Here is a 20,816-nt window from a genome sequence, read left to right as displayed (position 1 = left end):
AAACTAGACAACCTGGAGGAAATGGACAAATTCCTAGAAAAATACAACCTTCCAAATCTCAATCAGGAAGAATCTAAAAATCTCAATAGGCCAATAACTATGGAAGAAATTGAAGCAGTCATCAAAAAGCTTCCAGCAAACAAAAGCCCAGGACCAGACGGCTTCACAGGGGAGTTTTACCAAACATTCAAGGAAGAACTAAAACCTATCCTCCTCAGACTATTCCAAAAAATTCAAGAGGAAGGAACACTTCCAAGCTCATTCTATGAAGCCAGCATCACCCTAATACCAAAACCAGGTAAAGACAACACAATGAAAGGGAATTACAAGCCAATATCCCCCATGAACATAGATGCCAAAATCCTCAACAACATCTAAGCAAATCGGATCCAGCAGTACATCAGAAGTACACCAAAAAAACTAAGCTACCTAGGAATAAACTTAACTAAAGAGGTAAAAGACTTCTACTCAGAAAACTACAGGACATTGAAAAAAGAGATAGAGGAAGACATAAGGAGATGGAAGAACATACCATGTTCTTGGATTGGTAGAACCATGACCAAGTAGGATTTATCCCAGGGATGCAAGGATGGTACAACATCCGTAAATCAATAAACGTAATACATCACATAAACAAATTGAAAGGAAAAAACCACATGGTCATATCAATTGATGCAGAAAAAGCATTCGACAAAATCCAACACACATTTTTGATAAAAACTCTCAGCAAGGCGAGAGTAGAAGGATCATACCTCAACATAATAAAAGCCATATATGACAGGCCCACAGCCAACATCATACTCAATGGACAAAAACTAACACCATTTCCCCTAAGAACAGGAACAACACAGGATGCCCACTCTCTCCACTCCTGTTCAACATAGTCCTGGAAGTTTTAGCCATTGCAATTAGGCAAGACAAAGAAATAAAAGACATCCAAATTGGAAAAGAGAAAGTAAAACTGTCCTTATTTGCAGACGACATGATATTATACAGACAAAACCTTAGAGACTCCATCAAAAAGCTACTAGACTTAATAAATGAATTTAGCAATGTAGCAGGATACAAAATTAACCCCAAGAAATCTGAGGCATTTCTACACACCAATAGTGAACTTTCAGAAAGAGAGACTAAAAAATATATCCCATTTACCATCGCACCAAAAAAACTAAGCTACCTAGGAATAAACTTAACTAAAGAGGTAAAAGACTTCTACTCAGAAAACTACAGGACATTGAAAAAAGAGATAGAGGAAGACATAAAGAGATGGAAGAACATACCATGTTCTTGGATTGGTAGAATCAACATCATTAAAATGTCCATACTACCCAAAGCAATCTATAAATTCAACGCACTTCCCATTAAAATACCAATGGCATACTTCACAGATTTAGAATGAACTCTCCAAAAATTCATCTGGAATAAAAAAAGATCCCGAATAGCTGCAGCTATTCTGAGAAAGAACAAAGTAGGTGGGATCTCAATGCCAGATATCAAGCTGTATTACAAAGCCACTGTTCTCAAAACTGCCTGGTACTGGCACAAGAACAGGCATATAGATCAATGGAATAGAATAGAGAGCCTAGAAATTGGCCTGAACCAATATGCTCAATTAATATTTGACAAAGGAGGCAAGAACATACAATGGAGCCAAGATAGTCTCTTCAATAAATGGTGATGGGAAAATTGGACAGATATATGCAAGAAAATGAAACTAGACCACCAACTTACACCATACACAAGAATAAACTCAAAATGGATACAGGACTTAAATGTATGACAGGAAACCATAAAAATTCTAGAAGAATCCAAAGGCAACAAAATCTCAGACATATGCCAAAGCAATTTCTTCACTGATACAGCTCCTAGGGCACTTGAAACTAAAGAGAAAATGAACAAATGGGACTACATCAAAATAAAAAGCTTCTGCGCAGCAAAAGAAACCATCAACAAAACCCACTGCGTGGGAAAACATATTTGCCAATGTCATATCTGATAAGGGCCTAATCTCCAAAATTTATAGGGAACTCATACAACTTAACAAAAGGAAGATAAACAATCCAATCAAAAAATGGGCAAAGGACCTAAATAGACACCTTTCAAAAGAGGACATTCAGAAAGCCAACAGATGATGAATAAAATAGAATCAGAGGCGTGGAACAGACTGACAAATCTCAGAGGGAAAGGGGGTGGGAGGCAGGAAGATATAACCAAAGGTCGTATATGCACATATGCATTACCTATGGACACAATAGGGTGGTGAAGGCCTGGGGCAGAGTGGAAACCAGGTGGAGGGGAGCAATGGGGAAGAAAGGGAGGCATCTCTAATACTCTCAACAATAAAGATTTTTTTTAAAAAAAATAAAAGTAAAAAAAAAGAAGAAGAAATCTTTCAAGGATTAAAAGAACCTTTTGGAAGAACTAGAAAAAAAAAAGTAGAAACAATTCTTTATCAGAGACAGAAAATATAGTGGATTCTTGTTGTGCTTTGATTGCATGACATTCATCTTCCCTTCTTTAGACCACCCTAATTCTCTTTGGGGAACTATTGCTTCTCCATTGGTTATAGTCTGATGGGTATGTAACTGGAAGCCTTGTTTCCACTTAGCCAAGAGGCAGTTTCTGTAAGCCAAGCTAAGTAACTTGGATGCTTTCTTCCTGAAGATCGAATAGTGGGCAGAGTGACAAAGGACTAGAAACAACTGGATTCATCCCAGAGGTCAGGCCTGGATCACCAAGCTCTTTTGCCATCAAAGACTTTTATAATTTCCGTTGAGGCCCCCTTGGTTCCTGTAAATTTCCAAGTCCACATCTCCAGGCTTCTTTTTGATACGATGATTTCATAACATCCTCCTAATAAATTCCATTCCCCCCACAGGATAATCCATTGTGTCATTCTAGCCAAAAACTTTAGATGAAGGGAGAAAGATTATGAAAGAAGGAGTAAATACTGAAATTGAAACTATTCTTGTAAGACATACAAATTCTAGGTTTCATAAAAACTAGGATACCATTTTTTTTGTGAATCAAGAGCTTGAGAAGAACCAGAAAATTTTGAGGGGCTTTGGGGGGTACTTTTTTTAAAAATATATATATTTCGTTGATTTTTTTTTTACAGAGAGAAAGGGAGAGAGACAGAGAGTCAGAAACATCGATGAGAGAGAAACATTGATCAGCTGCCTCCTGCACACCTCCTACTGGGGATGTGCCCGCAACCAAGGTACATGCCCTTGACCAGAATCGAACCCGGGACCCTTCAGTCTGCAGGCCGATGCTCTATCCACTGAGCCAAACTGGTCAGGGCCAGGAGGTACCTATTTTAACTGTTACTAAAAAAAATGTGTGAGGGACTAAAAATAAGTGAAAGAATTGCTTATCTTATTGAGGATAATTAATGGAGCCCAACCAAAATAATGATGCATTTTTTCTTTAAGAGTGTTTAGAAATCCTGGAATGAGATTAGAGAATATAAATCAGTAGGTGATCGGGATTTAGGGATTAATGGAGTATATAGTACTCCACTAAAGAATCAATTGAAATAAAATAGCAATCCTACAGAAAGAATATGGCAGGAAAAGAAAAGAATCAATTGAATAAGAAAATGAAGTCGGTTTGTGAGTATATAAATGACATATGAACCTGGTATTCTGCCTGGGTAGGGAGCTATCTAGATCTTACATTTGGGGGGTGGAGATGAAATCTGTAATAACTTCACCTATAAGAGCTGTGGCAAGGATAGGATTCAGGATTGAACAGTTCCAGGGAGAATATTTTTCCAGATGCCTATAGGCAGTACAGACCAAGGGAAAATCCAGCCTACAATTCAAGATATAAAATATGGTTAGAAACCTAAGTGCTGAACTGCAAGCAGAGAGAGTAATAAAATGCCATAAATGTGAATATTAGTGATATTTTCAGAAATCTGAGGGAGTTGGAACAGATTGAGGCATGATCTGATTTAACCAACGTGGAAGGTATTTATAGCATTGAAAGTGGATCTGATAAGCAGAAAATGAAGCCTAGACTCTAATAAACTAGAAGCTGATAATAAACAAATTGGGAAAAAGGAAATCCTGTAATGAAAGCAAAAACCAAACTTACTCAAATGAAGGAAACAGAAGAGGTAGGAAGCTCACTGAGAGAGAGAAATTACAGGATTCAAGATGTAGGTGTAGATAGCCATGTGAATGGTTATAGGTGAAGGTTATTAATGTAAGTAGAGCAAGGAAATGGACCTAGAGCCGTGGTCGGCAAACCGTGGCTCGTGAGCCACATGCGGCTCTTTGGCCCCTTGAGTGCGGCTCTTCCACAAAATACCATGTTGTCCCAAATTGCTTCTATTTCTTATATATTTAAGGCCCGTCACCTATGTTGAGGTGCGGGGGGTTCCCATATAGGTGCTGCTCCTAAGTGGGACATGCACAGGTGGTCTGGACCATCCGCTTGAGGCTTGTGCCAATACCTTCTGGTCAGACACTTTCACAGAGAGCACCGAGATCTGAGCCGAGCCGGAGAAATTACACACAGACAAACAGGTTAGATGCAAGCACACAGGGGGTTTATTTACCAGTTCCTGATGGGTCTCAGACGCTGGGAAGGATCCACCCGGCGATGCTTGCTGACACACACAAAGGGGTAGACAGCGCCGTTGGCTGCTGGCTCTTTCGTCCATCGACAATTGGGCAGAGTTTCGTGCTGGGAACTGAGATGTGAGCACCCATAGGTCCTCACGCTCTGGCGTCAGGAGAGCTATGCACTGCTGGGTCAATCAGACTGTCTGGTTATATACCACTCTATAGGCGTGGTGTTCGTTGGTGTGTGTATTATCAGTGGCTGCCATGTGTGGATCCACCCAGGGTCTGTTAATCTATGGGTGTGTACAGGCTTTGGGTGTTCCCATCAGATAGGTTGTTTACCAGTACTAGTGGGGTTACAAGGGTGCCTTCTTGGGTCTCACACAGTATTCCTATATCTAACATTAGGTACTATGATAATTACTATAACAGTCCACACAGAGTTACATGCTTTAAGTCAGGGGTCCTCAAACTACGGCCCACGGGCCACATGCAAATACAAATATTGTATTTGTTCCCATTTTGTTTTTTTTACTTCAAAATAAGATATGTGCAGTGTGCATAGGAATTTGTTCATAGTTTTTTTTTTAAACTATAGTCTGGCCCTCCAACGGTCTGAGGGACAGTGAACTGGCCCCCTGTTTAAAAAGTTTGAGGACCCCTGCTTTAAGTCTTACATTCTAAGGTCCTAACATTAAGTACCATAATGATTACTATAACACACGTGCGGGCACGCACGTATACAGTGCGATTGAAACTTCGTGGTCCATGCGCAGAAGTCGGTATTTTGTGGTGTTATGGGTTTACTCAGCGAGACAGACCAACAACTCAGAATTTAAATTTAAGAGCCTTTATTAAGCTGGCCAGCTGACTACAGCTACAGCACCCTGCCGAAGCAAAGGCTGAACTGCAGCGCTGACTGCAAGAGTTACATTTTATTATTAAATTTTGTGGAGGCCCAGAGAAAAATGTGTCTTTCAAATTCTGGGCCCCCAATATGGAGGAAACTCTCTTTATTTATACTTTTTCCAGACCTTTGTCTTCCAAATTTGGAATGAGACTTCCAGGCCTTCTGAGAAAGAAGGCCTGTGTGCTGGGAAGGGGCTATGAGACCATATCTCAAGGCCTGGCCTGATGTCAGTACCTTCCTATCTATGTGTTTTAGGAACAGACAGCACAGCATGACCCATCTGGCCAAAGCACCAGATATGCAGCCGAGCACAGTGGAAGAGCCGGTATTTTGTGGAAGAGCCACACTCAAGGGGACAAAGAGCCACATGTGGCTCTCAAGCCACGGTTTGCCGAGCCGCAGTTTGCCGACCACTGACCTAGAGTCATACACATAGAAATTGATTATGGTTGTTGGAAAACTATTAGAAGAAGGGTGAAAAAAAAAAGTGTCAAAATCCTCAGTGGAAAAGTTACTGACAGATGAGTCAATGGTGTTGGGACAAACTGGGAGATGACAGCCAAGAAGGAAATGTTTGAAACTGGACAGCATCTAGATTAATAGTGTAAAAGAATTGTGCCAAGGAGAATTCTGTTTTTGTGGTAACTATGCCGATCCTCATTCTGTCTTTACTTTCTTTTACTGGATCTTTAGGTCAACCTTAACTTCTTGAAATGAAATGATGTTCCTGCTCACATGAGACCCACATTATCACCTTTGTCAAACAAACTTTGTTTTTAGACAAACAGGTTTTTTCTGCAGGGTTAGTTTAATCATCAAGTTTTCCTCAAGGGATTAGGAGACAGTTGGGGAAGACATTGAGTTTCCTGGCCTGAGAAGTAGCCATAGAGGAAGGTGATAAATCCCTTGTAGTAGAGGCAGCAAAGGTGCTGGGCACCGAGCTTCAGGAAAAGGACAAGAGCCTTGAGTGTGATGTGTGCAATGAGGATAACTAGCATCTTGAAGGCATAACTAAGATGCTTCATGGGGAAAAGATGCTTTGTAAAAATAAATTTTTGATGATTCATAGTAATAAAGAACAACATGACCTTTTAAATCTTGATTAAAATATACTGCTGCTGGAAGCCGGTCCATCCTTGCTGCTTGACACAGTCGCTGCAGGGAAGAAACATCTGCACAGCATATGTTTCAAGAGACCTGGCATATATGGCATACTGTTCTTAATATGTTTGCTCCCCTTCTTAGCGCTATGTGTTTTAACCAAGGTCACCTCTCCGAGAAAGGTTGTTTCCCCAGGTGGGGATTTTTCCCTGGAGTTAAGGATTAACAGGACTAAGGAAGGGAATGAATCAGTAAAACCCCTTAACTAAGTGCCAGGCAGGTAGTTAATCACTTTAACTACGAGCAATCACTGGTAAACTACATAATCTTTACTTAGGATAATCTCCTTCAGTTACTTCCTTGTAGCTTAACAGAACAATGGAGTAGTGACCTTGGAATGGAGATAACAAATGCTCTAACCTTTGGAATAGAGTTGATAGGATTAAAATCAAATGGTATAAATACAGATGTAACAGGAGAATAGAGAACCTGGCTACAACCTGGCTAGAGAACCTGGCTAGGCTGCTGATCAACTGAACACTGTCTCCATGTCATTCCTTCTTCGCCGACTCCGTCCACACCTTTGGGAACCTCTGGACCTGCTGGAGCTGGACCCCAACATACTGCCACTTAATTGTGTAACTTTGATCAAGTTCTTTACCTCTCTGAACCTGCATCATTATATTTATAATTGCTAACAATACTCTTTCATGACATAAATTAATCTATGTATATAAAATAAAATCAATAATTCTTTTCTCACCAGGTATGTTCAGAATGTGAGCAGGATGTTGAGCACATAGTGTCTCTTCATGAAATGGTAGCTGAAAGCAAAGATCTAGCCAAGCCGATCTAGGTAGCTTTGTGTTTCCAATTTCGATTTCTTTTCTATCTTACCCATATATTTTTCAAAATATTATCTACTTTACTTTTATTCATTCTTTTTTTTAACCTGACCCATTCAACCTATGGCCATATATTCAGTTGAAAATGTGCCCTTCATCTGGCCCTGACTATCTCTAATGTAATTCCCTCTGGTCCACTCTATCCTACCCCACCCCTGTACCTTCCCTAGCTCACCCTGTTCAAGCCCCTTGCTGTTTCTGGAACATAGCAAGTACCTTCTCTTCTCAGACTATTTGATCTTGCTTTTCCCTTTTCCTGGAATGTCCTTTCGAAGATCCTTGAATGTTCAGCTCCCTCGTTTCAATTGTGGTCCTCCTGAAATGTCATATTCTCCCCATAAAGCCTTCTCTTCTCAACCTGTCTAAAGGAGCAAACCTCATTCATTCCCTTTCCTTCTTTTTTCCTTTCAGAACACTAATACCAGACATTGAAAGTTTATTCATACATTATCTATTGTCTCCAGTAGAAGTAAAGCACCATGAAGGTAGAGAATTTACCTATTTTTACGGATGTATGGTATCCCCTAGTTCCTAGAACAACACTGTACATATAAGTAGACACTCCATAAACATTAGTTCTAATTTATGATTCTTTTCTTAATTGGTCTAGGTTGATCAGATCAATTTCCAAAAGGAAACTAACCTCCTGGAACTGATAATTACAGCAAAGTTATAGGATACAAGGTGTTTTAGTCTGTTAGGACTGCTATAACAAAACTCCATAGACTGAGTGGCTTGTATACAACAGAAATTTATTTCTCACAGTTTTAGAGGCTGGGCAGTTGAATATTAAAGCACCAGCAGGTTGATTGTCGGGTGAGTGCCCACTTCCTGGTTTGTAGATGGTTGTCTTCCTCTTGTGTCCTCAAAAGGACCAAAGGAGCTCTCTGGGATCTCTTTAATAAGGGCACTAATCTCATACATGGAAGCTCTGCTCTCAGGACCTAATCATCTCCCCAAAGCCCTGCCTCCTAATCCCGTCACTTTGAGAATTAGCTTTCATTTCAACATATGAATTTTGAGGAGCTCAAACATTCAATCTATACCACAAGGTTAATGTACAAAAGTCAGCCACTTTTCTATGTACCAGCAATGAACAAATGGAATTTAAAAATAAAAACACAGTAACATTTACATTAGCACCCCCAAAAATTAAATACTTGGGTATAAACCTAACAAAATATATACAAGATCTATATGAGGAAATACTATAAAATTCTGCTAGAAAAAAAAATTAAAAAGAACTCAATAAACGGAGAGATATTCCATGTTCACATACAGGAAGACTCAATATTGTCAAGATGTCAGTTCTTGCCCTAGCCAGTTTGGCTCACTGGATAGAGTGTCGGCCTGCGGACTGAAGGGTCCCAGGTTTGATTCTGGTCAATGGCATGTACCTTGGTTACAGGCACATCCCAGTAGGGGGTATGCAGGAGGCAGCTGATGAATGTTCCCCTCTCATCAATGTTTCTAACTCTCTATCCCTCTCCCTTCCTTTCTGTAAAAAATCAAAAAAAAATATTTAAAAAAAGATGTCAGTTCTTCCCAACTTGATCTATAGATTCAATGCAATCCCAATCAAAATCCAAAAAAAAAGTATTTTGTGGATACTGATAAACTGATTCTAAAGTTTATATGAAGAGAGAAAGGGCCCAAATTAGCCAACTTGAAGGAGAATAATAAAGTGGGAAGACAGACAGTATTTGACTTCAGACTTGCTATAGCTGTCAACATATATAGTTTGACAACAAATGATGCTAGAACAACTGGATACTCACATGCAGGAAATGAATCTAGACATAGATCATACACTCTTCACAAACGTTAATTCAAAACAGATCACAGACCTCAATGTAAAGTGCAAAACTATAAAACTCATAGAAGATAACATAGATTAAAAACCTAGGTGTTCTAGCCTGTTTGACTTAGTGGATAGAGTGTCAGCCTTTGGACTGAAGGGTCCCGGGTTTGATTCTGGTCAAGACTCCTTGGTTGCAGGCTCCTCCCTGGCCTGGGCTTTGGTCAGGGCGTGTGAAGGAGGCAACCAATCGATGTTTCTCTCAAGTCGATATTTCTCTCTGTCTTTCGTCTCCTCTCTCTTTCATTCTCTCTAAAAATCAATGGAAAAATATCCTCAGGTGAGGATTAAAAAAAAACCTAGATGATCTTGGGCATTGCAGTAATTTTTAAATCCAACACCAAAGACATAATCCATGAAGAAAATAATTAATAAGCTCAGCTTTATTAAAATTAACTTCTGATATGTGAAGGACAATGTCAAGAGAATAAAAAGACAAGCCATATACTTGGAGAATATATTTTCAAAAGACATATATGATAAAGGATCGTTATTTAAAATATACAAAGAAGGCTTAAAATTCAACAATAAGGAAATGTACTAGATTTAAAAATGGGCCGAGACATTAACAGACACTTCATCAAATAATATATATAAAAGGCAAATAAGCATATGGAAAGATGTCCCAATCATAATGATCTGTGACATGAAAATTAAAACAACAATGAGATACCCCTCTACACTTATTAGAATGACCAAAATCCAGAACACTCACACCACTAAATGCTGGAGAGGATGTGAAGCAATAAGAACTCCCATTCATTGCTGGTGGGAATGCAAAAAGGTACAACCACTTTGGAAGATAGTTTGATAGTTTCTTACAAAACTAAACATACTTTTACCATACGATACAGCAATCACATTCCTTGGTATCTACTCAAAGGAATTGAAAACATATGTCCATACAAAAACCTACACATGGATGTTTATAGCAGCTTATTCATAACTGCTAAGTCTTAGAAGCAGCCGAGATGTCCTCTGGTAGGTGATTGGATAAACTGTGGTACAACCAGACAGTGGTGTATTATTTAGCACTAAAAAGACATAAGCTACCAAGCCAGAAAAAGTTGTAGAGAAGAGTTAAATGCATATTACTAAGTGAAAGAAGCCAATCTGAAAAGGCTATCTAACTGTATCATTATAACTATATGATATTATGGAAAAAGAAAGAACTATAGAAACAGTGAAAAGATCACTGGGATTAGTGGGATGCCATGGATTAGTGGGAAGGGAGTGATGAATAAGCAGAACACAGAGGACTTTTAGGGCAATGAAACTACTCTTTATGATGCTATGATTATATACACATTATTATAAATTTGTCTAAATACATAGACTGTAAAACACCAAGAGTGAATCCCAATGTAAACTATAGACTTTGGATGATGACGGTGTGTCAATCAGTTGTAACAAATGTACTACTCTGGTGGGGAATGTTTACAATAAGGGATATTGCATGTGTGGGGGCAGTGAGTATATGGAAAATCTCTGTGCCTTCTGTTCAATATCGCTGTAAACTGAAAATGCTCTAAAAATAAGGTCTGTTAAAAATCAACAAAAAGGCAGGCTAAAATATTCAGGAAATTTTTTTTTATTTAATAAGAAATTGGATCTTGGAGATCAGAATGACTCTCTAACATTATAACAGTGACTAAAAAAAAATCACTAGAGAAGTTGAAAATAGTTGTACACTTTCTAAAGATCAAATTTAAGTGACCTATTTCCAAATGTTCACATTTTTGATACATGACTTGGACATTTCCAATCCTTAGGATTGTGCAATACTTGGCATACTGGTACTCCTCAGAGAGTTCTTGCTAACGTACAAGAGTTTTCCACTGCAAAGTTTTAGGAGTAATCTAAATTATTCAGCTGGATGGATATCATAGACTAGAAAACAAAATTGGTATAACACTCAAATACTAGTTGACAAAACATGATCATTACAAGGAAGAAGTGATCTCAATAATTCTCAAAACTACTACTAGCATACATTTATTCATCAATTACTTTGTGCCAAATAGTATGCTGAGTATTCCATATGTTTTATTTAAATATCCTAACAATTTAGGTGTAACTACTATTATTATCTCCATTTTACAGATGAGGAATAACAAAGTTAAGTTTTTGTTTATACTCCTGTGACTAGTAAGTGAGTATATACTGGGCTGAAGAGTGTTCCTCCGTATTTCATGTCCACTCAGATTCTCAGAACATGACCTTAATTGTAAATAGGATCTTTGCAGATATAATTTTAGAAGAAGATCATGCAAAGACACAGGGAAGAAATCCATATGACAGACAACAGAGGTGGAGATGGGAGCAATGCATCGTCCACAAGCTGAGGAACATAGAGGACTGCCGGAGGCATCAGAAACTAGGAAAGATTCTCCCTCAGAACCTTCAGAGGGAACCAACTCTAACAGTTTGATATTAAATTTCTGTCCTCTAGAATTGTGAAAATATAAATTTCTGAGTTGTAAGCCACCTACTTTGTGGTAAGTTGTTACAGCAGCCCTAGGAATATAATACACTAAAGAACTACCTTAAACCTAGTCTCTTTTTAAAGGCTAAGCATTTATTCATTTTATTGTGTTACTTTCAGAAGGTCTTGACAAGTGTCTGTTATAGCACTAATCACTCTTTACAGCAATTATCTGTAACTTCGGGTACAGAATAATCTTATTCATCTTTTTACCCCCAGGCCTTGAGTACATATAACTGGCTGTAAAAAAATAAGAAGAATATCCATTCCTATAAACAGACAAATTCTTCCTATGTAGTTTGCCCATTCCTTACAAATAAGAGGCAAATGTTTTGGTTACTATCATCAACAATGAAGAATATAGTAAGTATAATTATGTTGTTACATATATTTCTATAGGTTATGAGTTTATTATTTTTAAGTTAATTCTTCATGTTTTGACTGAATGATCTTATGTTTGGGTTTTTATTTTATTCTTTAGATCACTTTTTAGCCTTGTTATAGTAAGAATTTAAAGCAGGTACTTCATAACAATGCAATAAAATAATCTAACAAAATATTTGCATGCAAAAATGGAAAAAAGCACAGGAAAAAGTTAACATAAAAGCAGAATCAGATTTGAATAAAAAATCAATAAAGCAAATTTTCCACTTTGATTGAGATGGGCTACAAATTTGACTCTAAATACTGTAAGAAGAATGCTAGAAGAAAAAGATATGTTCATATATATAATGGAATATTACTCGGCCATAAAAAAATAATTAAATTATTTTTTAATTACAGCATGGATGAACTTAAAGGGATTATGCTCAGTAAAATAAGTCAGTCAGAGAAAGACAAATAATAGATGATTTCACTTATATGTGGAATCTAAAAAACAAAATAAATGAACAAACAAAATTGAAATAGACTCATAGACAAAGAGAGAAAACTAGTGGTTGCCACAGGGAAGAGGGTTTGGGAGACTGGGTAATAGAAGTGAAGGGATTAAAAATTACAAATTAGTAGCTACAAAATAGTACAGCATAGAGGATCCTATCTAATAAAAGGGTAATATGCAAATTAGTTGTCACTCTGTCAGAAAGATGGCCACGCCCATAGCCACAAGATGTCAACGCCCAGTCCCCTCGGCCCCACCGCTGAAGTATACAGGCCTGTTGGCCAGGCAGGTGGCGGGGAGGCAGGTGGGGGGGGCAGGGGCGGAGCTGCTGATCGGAGGGGCCTGGACAGGGGTGGAGCTGGTGATGGGAGTGAACTACAGAGGAAACACCTTTTCTGACTGCTCATTGGCTAAGCTCCCTATATGCCACTGGTAATATTCTTAGTAACTTGGGTAATAAGAATCCAAGAAGGGGATGTAGGGTTTTTCCACCTCACTACTGGAGAAAAAAAGGTCCACTGCTGGAGGGCTCAGAAATGTCATATCTTGCCCTAGCCAGTTTGGCTCAGTGGATAATGCCTTGGCCTGCCGACCGCAGGGTCTGGGTTCAATTCTGACCAAGGGCATGTACCTAGGTTGCAGGCTCCTCCCTGGCCAGGGCCCAGGTCAGGGCTCATGCAGGAGGCAACCAATCAAAGTGTTCCTCTCACTTTGATATTTCTCTTTGTTTTTCCCTTTCTCTTCCACATTCTCTAAAAATCAATGGAAACATATCCTTAGGTAAGGATAAAAAAAATAATAAAGAAATGTCATATCCTATGAAAGACACATCTTGAAAATGCCTAAAGAAAGTTGTCATTTTTTCATGGTGAAGGGACTGGAGTCCATGTTGATGAAAATACCTTGGTGGCTGCAGTGACTGGCAGTGGCTGCAGCAGCAGGTTGATGGGGCTGGTGCCTTCCCCTGATCAGCCCGGTCGCCTCCCACAAAGGGAGGCCAGACTGTGGCTTAGGCCCGCAATCCAAGGGGAGTAGGGAGCGGGCCTAAGCCATCAGTAGGACATCATCTGAGGGCTCTCTGTATGTGAGAGGGGGCAGGTTGGGCTGAGGGCCCCCCCCCCCAGTGCACGAATTTCGTGCACCGGGCCCCTAATATATATATATATATATTTATTTATTTATTTATTTATATATATATATTTGGAGTGTGTATGTGTGTGTGTGTACTAGTGTGTATATATATATATATATATATATATATATATATATATATATATATACTAGAGGCCCGGTGCACAAAAATTTGTGCACTCAGCCCTATGTTCATAGCAGCACAATTCACCATAGCTAAGATCTGGAAACAGCCTAAGTGCCCATCAGTAGATGAATGGATTAGAAAACTGTGGTACATCTACACAATGGAATACTATGCTGCTGTAAAAAAGAAGGAACTCTTACCATTTGCAACAGCATGGATGGAACTGGAGAGCATTATGCTAAGTGAAACAAGCCAGTCAATGAAGGAAAAATACCACATGATCTCACCCATTCATGGATAATAAAGACCATTACAAACTTTTGAACAATAATAGATACAGAGGCAGAGCTGCATCAAACTGATTGTCAAACTGCAGTGGGAAGGCCAGGGATGGTTGGGGGACAGGAGAGAGGGGAGTAAGAGATCAACCGAAGGACTTGCATGCATCCTTATAAGCATAACTAATGGACATAAGACACTGGGGAGTAAGGGAGGGCAGGGGTTTGTCAAGGGCGGGGGGGCGGGAAAGGACACTTATGTAATACCCTTTGTAATACTTTTAGCGAAAAATTAAAAAAAAATAAAATAAAATAAAATAAAATAAAATAAAATAAAATAAAATAAAATAAAATTTGTGCACTCAGGGGGCGGGGGAAGGGGGGTCCCCCAGCCCGGCCTGTGCCCTCTCGCAGTCTGAGAACCCTAGGGAGATAACGACCTGCTGGCTTAGGCCTGCTCCTGGGTGGCACAGGGCAGGCCCAATCCCTAAGTGCAGCCCCTGGTCAGGCTCAGAGCAGGGCCGACTGGGGAGTTGGGGCACCGCCCCCTGTCATGCACAGAGCAGGGTGGATCGGGAGGTTGCGATGCCACCCTCAGTCATGCTCAGGGTGGGGCCGATTGGGGGGTTGGGGCACCGCCCCCTGTCACACTCAAGGCAGGGTCGATGAGGAGGTTGTGGCGCCACTCCCTGTCACGCACAGAGCAGGGCCGATCAGGGGGGTTGGGACTCCGTACCCTGTCACACACAGAGCAGGATCAATCAGGGGGTTGGGGAGCTCTCCCCGGTCACGCACAGAGCAGGGCCGATAGGGGAGTTGGGGCACCGCCCCGTCACACACAGAGCAGGGCGGATCAGAGGGTTGGGGCACTGCACCCTGTCACACTCAGGGCAGGGCCAACGGGGAGGTTATGGCTCTACCCTGTCACACACAGAGCAAGGCCCATGGAGGGGGGTTGAGGTGCCACCCTCTATCACCCACAGAGCAGGGCCGATCAGGGGGTTGGGGCGCCACCACTGTCACACTCAGGGCAGGGCCGATGGAGAGGTTATGGCTCTACCCTGTCACACACAGAGCAGGGCCCGTGGGGGGGGGTGGGTTGGGGCGCCGCACCCTGTCACACACAGAGCAAGGCCGATCAGGGGGTTGGTGTGCTGCACCCTGTCAAACACAGAGCCGCAGAGCAATCAGGGGATTGGGGAGTTCCCCCCTATCAGGCACAGAGCAGGGCCCGTGGGGAGGGGGGGGGTTGTGGCCCCGCCCCCTGTCACACATAGAGCAGGGCCGATCAGGGGGTTGGGGAGCTCCCCCTTATCAGGCACAGAGCAGGGCTGATCAGGGAGTTGGGGTGCCTTCCCCTGTCAGGAACAGAGCAGGGTAATGATCAAGACTGAAAATCTGAGTAGGGAATGCCAGTCAGAATGTCTATGACCTGTAGTTTTTGGTATCTACCTTTCTTCTTTCTTCTGAAATAATTATAGGTTTATAGGAAGTTGCAAAAAAAATAAAAAAGTTCATGGAGGTCCTGTGTACCCTTCAAGCTTTTCCCATTGTATAACTAGAAGTACCTTTCTGTTTCTCCAGTTAAATTTAGTTTTTCCTTGAAATGGTAACTATAATGCCAAATCTCAAAGTTAGACAGCCCTCCCCCATTTTGAGCTTTTTTTTGAGCTCAAGAGAACATATCCCCTTAGGTTTGTGTGTTGACTGATTCTGGTGGGCTGGCAGACCTAACAGACTCCTAAGATAAGCAATACAGGATGTTTCTAGGGGTAGGAGTACACTATTTACTCACTAACATCTCTTCTAATACTCTTGCAGTCTAAATTTTAAAATAAGGTATATTAGTTATATACTTTTAGAAATGAACATATACAAAAACTAACTGCCAGAAGTCGGTCCATCCTTGCTGCTTGACACAGTCGCTGCAGGGAAGAAACATCTGCACAGCATATGTTTCAAGGGACCTGGTGTATACGGCATACTGTTCTTAACATGTTTGCTCCCCCTCTTAATGCTATGTGTTTTAAACAGGACCACCTCCAGGAGAAAGGTTGTTTCCCCAGGTGAGGCTTTTTTCCTGGAGTTAGGGAGGGAATAAAACCCCTTAACTAAGTGCCAGGTGGGTAATTAATCACTTTAACCATGAACAATCATGCTTAAGCTACATAATCTTTACTTAGGATACTCTCCTTCAGTTACTTCCTTGTAGCTTAATAGAACAATAGAGTAACCTTGGAATGGAGATAAGCAATGCCCTAACCTTTGGAATAGAATTGATAGGATTAAAATCAACTGGTATAAATACAGATGTAACAAGACAATAAAGACAGAACTTGGCTGGAGATCCTAGCTAGAGAACCTGGCTATGATGATCAACTGAACTGTCTCCGTGTCATTTCTTCTTCGCTGACTCCAGCCACACCTTTGGGAACCCCTGGACCTGCTAGGGTTGGACCCCAACAACTAACCACAGAAAGGCAATCTATACTAATAAAAGGGTGGCAGGAGAGTTGGCTGACAAGAAGGGCCGTGATGTGTCACCTTCCAAGGAGGAAAGGAAGCGATCTTGGTCACCTGACAGAGAACGGGATAGAGACCAGGATCGGAAATCTTCCCCTTCTAAAGACAGAAAGCGGCATCGGTCAAGGGATAGGCATCGAGGGGGCAGCCGGTCTCGCTCCCGTTCCCGGTCCAAGTCTACGGAAAGAGAACAACAGCACCGAGAGCGAGATAAGGAGCACGATCGGAATAAGAAGGACCGAGATCGGGATAAGGATGGGCACAGACGGGACAAGGACCGGAAACGATCCAGTTTATCTCCTGGAGGAGGAAAAGATTTTAAATCTCGGAAAGACAGAGACTCTAAGAAGGATGACGAGGATGAACATGGTGATGAGAAGCCTAAGGCCCGGCCATTATCCCTAGAGGAACTTCTGGCCAAGAAAAAGGCTGAGGAAGAAGCTGAGGCTAAGCCCAAGTTCCTGTCCAAAGCAGAATGAGAGGCGGAAGTCCTGAAGCGACGGCAGCAGGAGGTGGGAGAGCGGCAGAAGATGCTTGAAGAAGAGAGGAAGAAAAGGAAATAGTTTCGAGACTTGGGCAGGAAAATGTTGGAAGACCCTCAGGAGCGAGAACGGGGAACGCAGGGAGAGGATGGAACGGGAGACCAACGGAAATGAGGATGAGGAAGGGCGGCAGAAGATCCGAGAGCAGAAGGATAAGAGCAAGGCACTGCACGCCATTAAGGAGCGCTACCTGGGTGGCATTAAGAATCGGCGCTGAACGAGGCACCGCAATGACCGCAAGTTTGTCTTTGAGTGGGAGGCATCTGAGGTCACATCTATGGACTACAACCCACTGTACAAAGAACCGCACCAGGTGCAGTTGTTGGGGCGAGGCTTCATTGCAGGCATCGACCTAAAGCACAGAAACGAGAACAGTTTCTATGGAGACCTAATGGAGAAGAGGAGGACATTGGAAAAAAAGGAGCAGGAGGAGGCAAGACTCCGCAAACTTCGTAAGAAGGGAGCCAAGCAGCGCTGGGATGATCGCCATTGGTCCCAGAAGAAGTTAGATGAGATGACGGACAGGGACTGGCGGATCATCCGTGAGGACTACAGCATTACCACCGAAGGTGGCAAGATCCCTAATCCCATCCGATCATGGAAAGACTCTTCTCTGCCCCCACACATCTTGGAGGTCATTGATAAGTGTGGCTACAAGGAACCAGCACCTATCCAGCGTCAGGCAATTCCCATTGGGCTACAGAATCGTGACATCATTGGTGTGGCTGAGACTGGCAGCGGCAAGACAGCAGCCTTCCTTATTCCATTGCTGGTCTGGATCACTACTCTTCCCAAAATTGACAGGATCGAAGAGTCAGACCAGGGCCCTCATGCTATCATTCTGGCCCCCACCCGTGAGTTGGCTCAGCAGATTGAGGAAGAAACCACCAAGTTTGGGAAGCCACTGGGCATCTACACTGTGGCTGTCATTGGTGGCATCTCCAGAGAAGACCAGGGCTTCAGGCTGCGCATGGGTTGTGAGATTGTGATTGCTACTCCGGGACATCTGATTGATGTGCTGGAAAACCACTATCTGGTGCTGAGCCGCTGTACCTACGTGGTTCTGGATGAGGCAGATAGGATGATTGACATGGGTTTTGAGCCAGACGTCCAGAAGATCCTGGAGCACATGCCTGTCACCAACCAGAAGCCGGACACGGATGAGGCTGAGGACCCTGAGAAGATGTTGGCCAACTTTGAGTCAGGAAAACATAAGTACCGCCAAACGGTCATGTTCATGGCCACCATGCCCCCAGTCGTGGAGCGTCTGGCACGGAGCTATCTTCGGCGACCTGCAGGCAAGCCCCATGAACGTGTGGAACAGAAGGTCTTCCTCATGTCAGAGTCAGAGAAGAGGAAAAAGCTGCTGGCAATCTTGGAGCAAGGCTTTGACCCACCCATCATCATTTTCGTCAACCAGAAGAAGGGCTGTGTTTTGGCCAAATCCCTGGAGAAGATGGGGTACAATGCTTGTACGTTGCATGGCGGAAAAGGCCAGGAGCAGCGAGAATTTGCACTGTCTGACCTCAAGGCTGGGGCCAAGGACATTTTGGTGGCTACAGATGTGGCAGGTCGTGGTATCGACATCCAAGATGTGTCTATGGTGATCAACGATGATATGGCCAAAAACATTGAAGATTATATCCACCGCATTGGCCGCACGGGACGAGCAGGCAAGAGTGGTGTGGCCATCACCTTCCTCACCAAAGAGGACTCTGCTGTGTTCTTTGAGCTGAAGCAAGCCATCCTGGAGAGCCCGGTGTCTTCCTGCCCCCCAGAGCTAGCCAACCACACAGATGCCAAGCACAAACCAGGCACCATCCTCACCAAGAAGAGCCGGGAAGAGACCACCTTTGCCTGACACAGCACCCTTCCCACCGGCTTCAAGGCAGGCTCTGAAGCCTGTTCTTTAGGACCCTCACATCTCCCTTTCCAGGTCCTCACTCTTACAGGGGCTTAGGAAAAATTCAGACTGCTTGGCTAGACCCTCAGGTTTGAAGGCCTGAGCGTGGGCTGCAAAGGAGGGAAGCTGCTGCAGGAGACAGAACAAATTACCACAGGTTTGGGCCCAGCTCTGCCCCTCTGGCTGACTTGGGGATTGCCAGTGTCAGGGCCAGCCAATGGCTTTGTCTCCCAGGCTGCTGGGAGGGTTTCTTCGCACAGACTTGACTGCATAAGTTGCAGCAACATTGTTGCTCTAGATGACCCAGGGGATCGGCACTGTGAGGATTATGAACCTTGGACTCATTGTCATTTTGATAGCATTTGCCCTTTTGGATTATAAAACAAGGTGAGAGCCTTGTTTAGATCTGTGCACGGCCCTGTGACAAGGGGTGCTATGCACCCCAGGCCTCCCTCACCCAGGGAAGTTTTTTAGATGTGGGTCAGGGTGAGCCGGCTGTGTCCATCTTGAAGTCACTGAGTAAAATTTCTGTTTTCTATTCTCTGAAAAGATGAGTTTGTATGTTCTGAGAATAAATACATGAATGTTAAAAAGAAAAAAAAACCACCAATTTCTCAGGAGGTGTTTATAATAAGGGACTCCCGCCCTGGCCAGTCCAGTGTTGATCAGTGGTTAGAGCACTGGCCCACAATCCAAAGGCTGTTGGTTCAATTCCAGTCAAGGGCATGTAACTGGGTTGCAGATTCCCTGCCCCAGTTGGGGTATGTATGGTAAGCAACCAATTGATGTAGGTCTCTCACATCAATGTTTGTCTTTCTCTCTCCTCTGTCCTCCTCCCGCCTCTCTTCCACTTTCTCTGAAATCAATGGAAACAATATCCTCCAGTGAGGATTAACAAAAAATTTTAATTAATTTAAATTTTTTTTGAATAATTGACTCCTGGCTGGAGGCGAGGAAGATTTCTCCTATGCCTCTACATATAAAAGGGAATTTCATGCATTGGATCTTGAGTTGTGCTGTCTTGTTGGGGAATAAGATGCTGTCATCTCAAGTACACAGATTTCAAAGTCATACAAAACTGGGCTCAAATTCTGGCTCTACCACTTACCAACTGTATGATCTTGGGGAAGTTCTTGAATTGGTTCTATTTTTATTAACTAGGGCAATTAAAGTTATCTCATGCAACTCTTATGGGACTTAAAAGTAGATATGTAAAACATTTGGCAGGGAGGAGATGCTCCTCACTAGTTAGTTCTCTTTTCCTAATAAATTGTCATCTTTCACAACTGACCCCAAAGCAATTCTTTATTTGGAAATTGTTTATCAACCTTTCCTGCTACAGATCTAAATTGATATTCATTTTTAGCAATGTACAAGCTATGAGTTGTAATTTTATATTTACACTTGAGGCCTGGTGCACAGATTTGTGCACAGGTGGGGTCCCTCAGCCTGGCTGGTGATCAGGGCCTATGGGGCATCTTGCCCAGTCCCTATAGGGGCTGGCTGGGCAAGGGGAGGGACCACGGGAAGGTGGCTGGCCACGGGAGATTGGCTGTGGGAGTGCACTGACCACCAGGGCACAGCTCCTGTGTTGAGTGT

General features: G+C 42.4%; 1 pseudogene; it reads left to right on the top strand.

Annotated features, from left to right (window-relative positions):
• The first annotated feature begins 5,755 nt into the window (after positions 1–5,755).
• On the top strand, positions 5,756–19,279 carry LOC139006330 (probable ATP-dependent RNA helicase DDX23 pseudogene; annotated as a pseudogene).
• The last annotated feature ends 1,537 nt before the right edge of the window (positions 19,280–20,816 follow it).

This window comes from Myotis yumanensis, unplaced genomic scaffold (genome assembly GCF_028538775.1).
Source record: "Myotis yumanensis isolate MYYU_CA2020_CCGP unplaced genomic scaffold, mMyoYum1.0.hap1 SCAF_3, whole genome shotgun sequence".
Taxonomy (NCBI): Eukaryota; Metazoa; Chordata; class Mammalia; order Chiroptera; family Vespertilionidae; genus Myotis; species Myotis yumanensis.
Note: the sequence above shows the minus strand (reverse complement) of the source record. Positions and strands in the feature narration are given on the sequence as shown.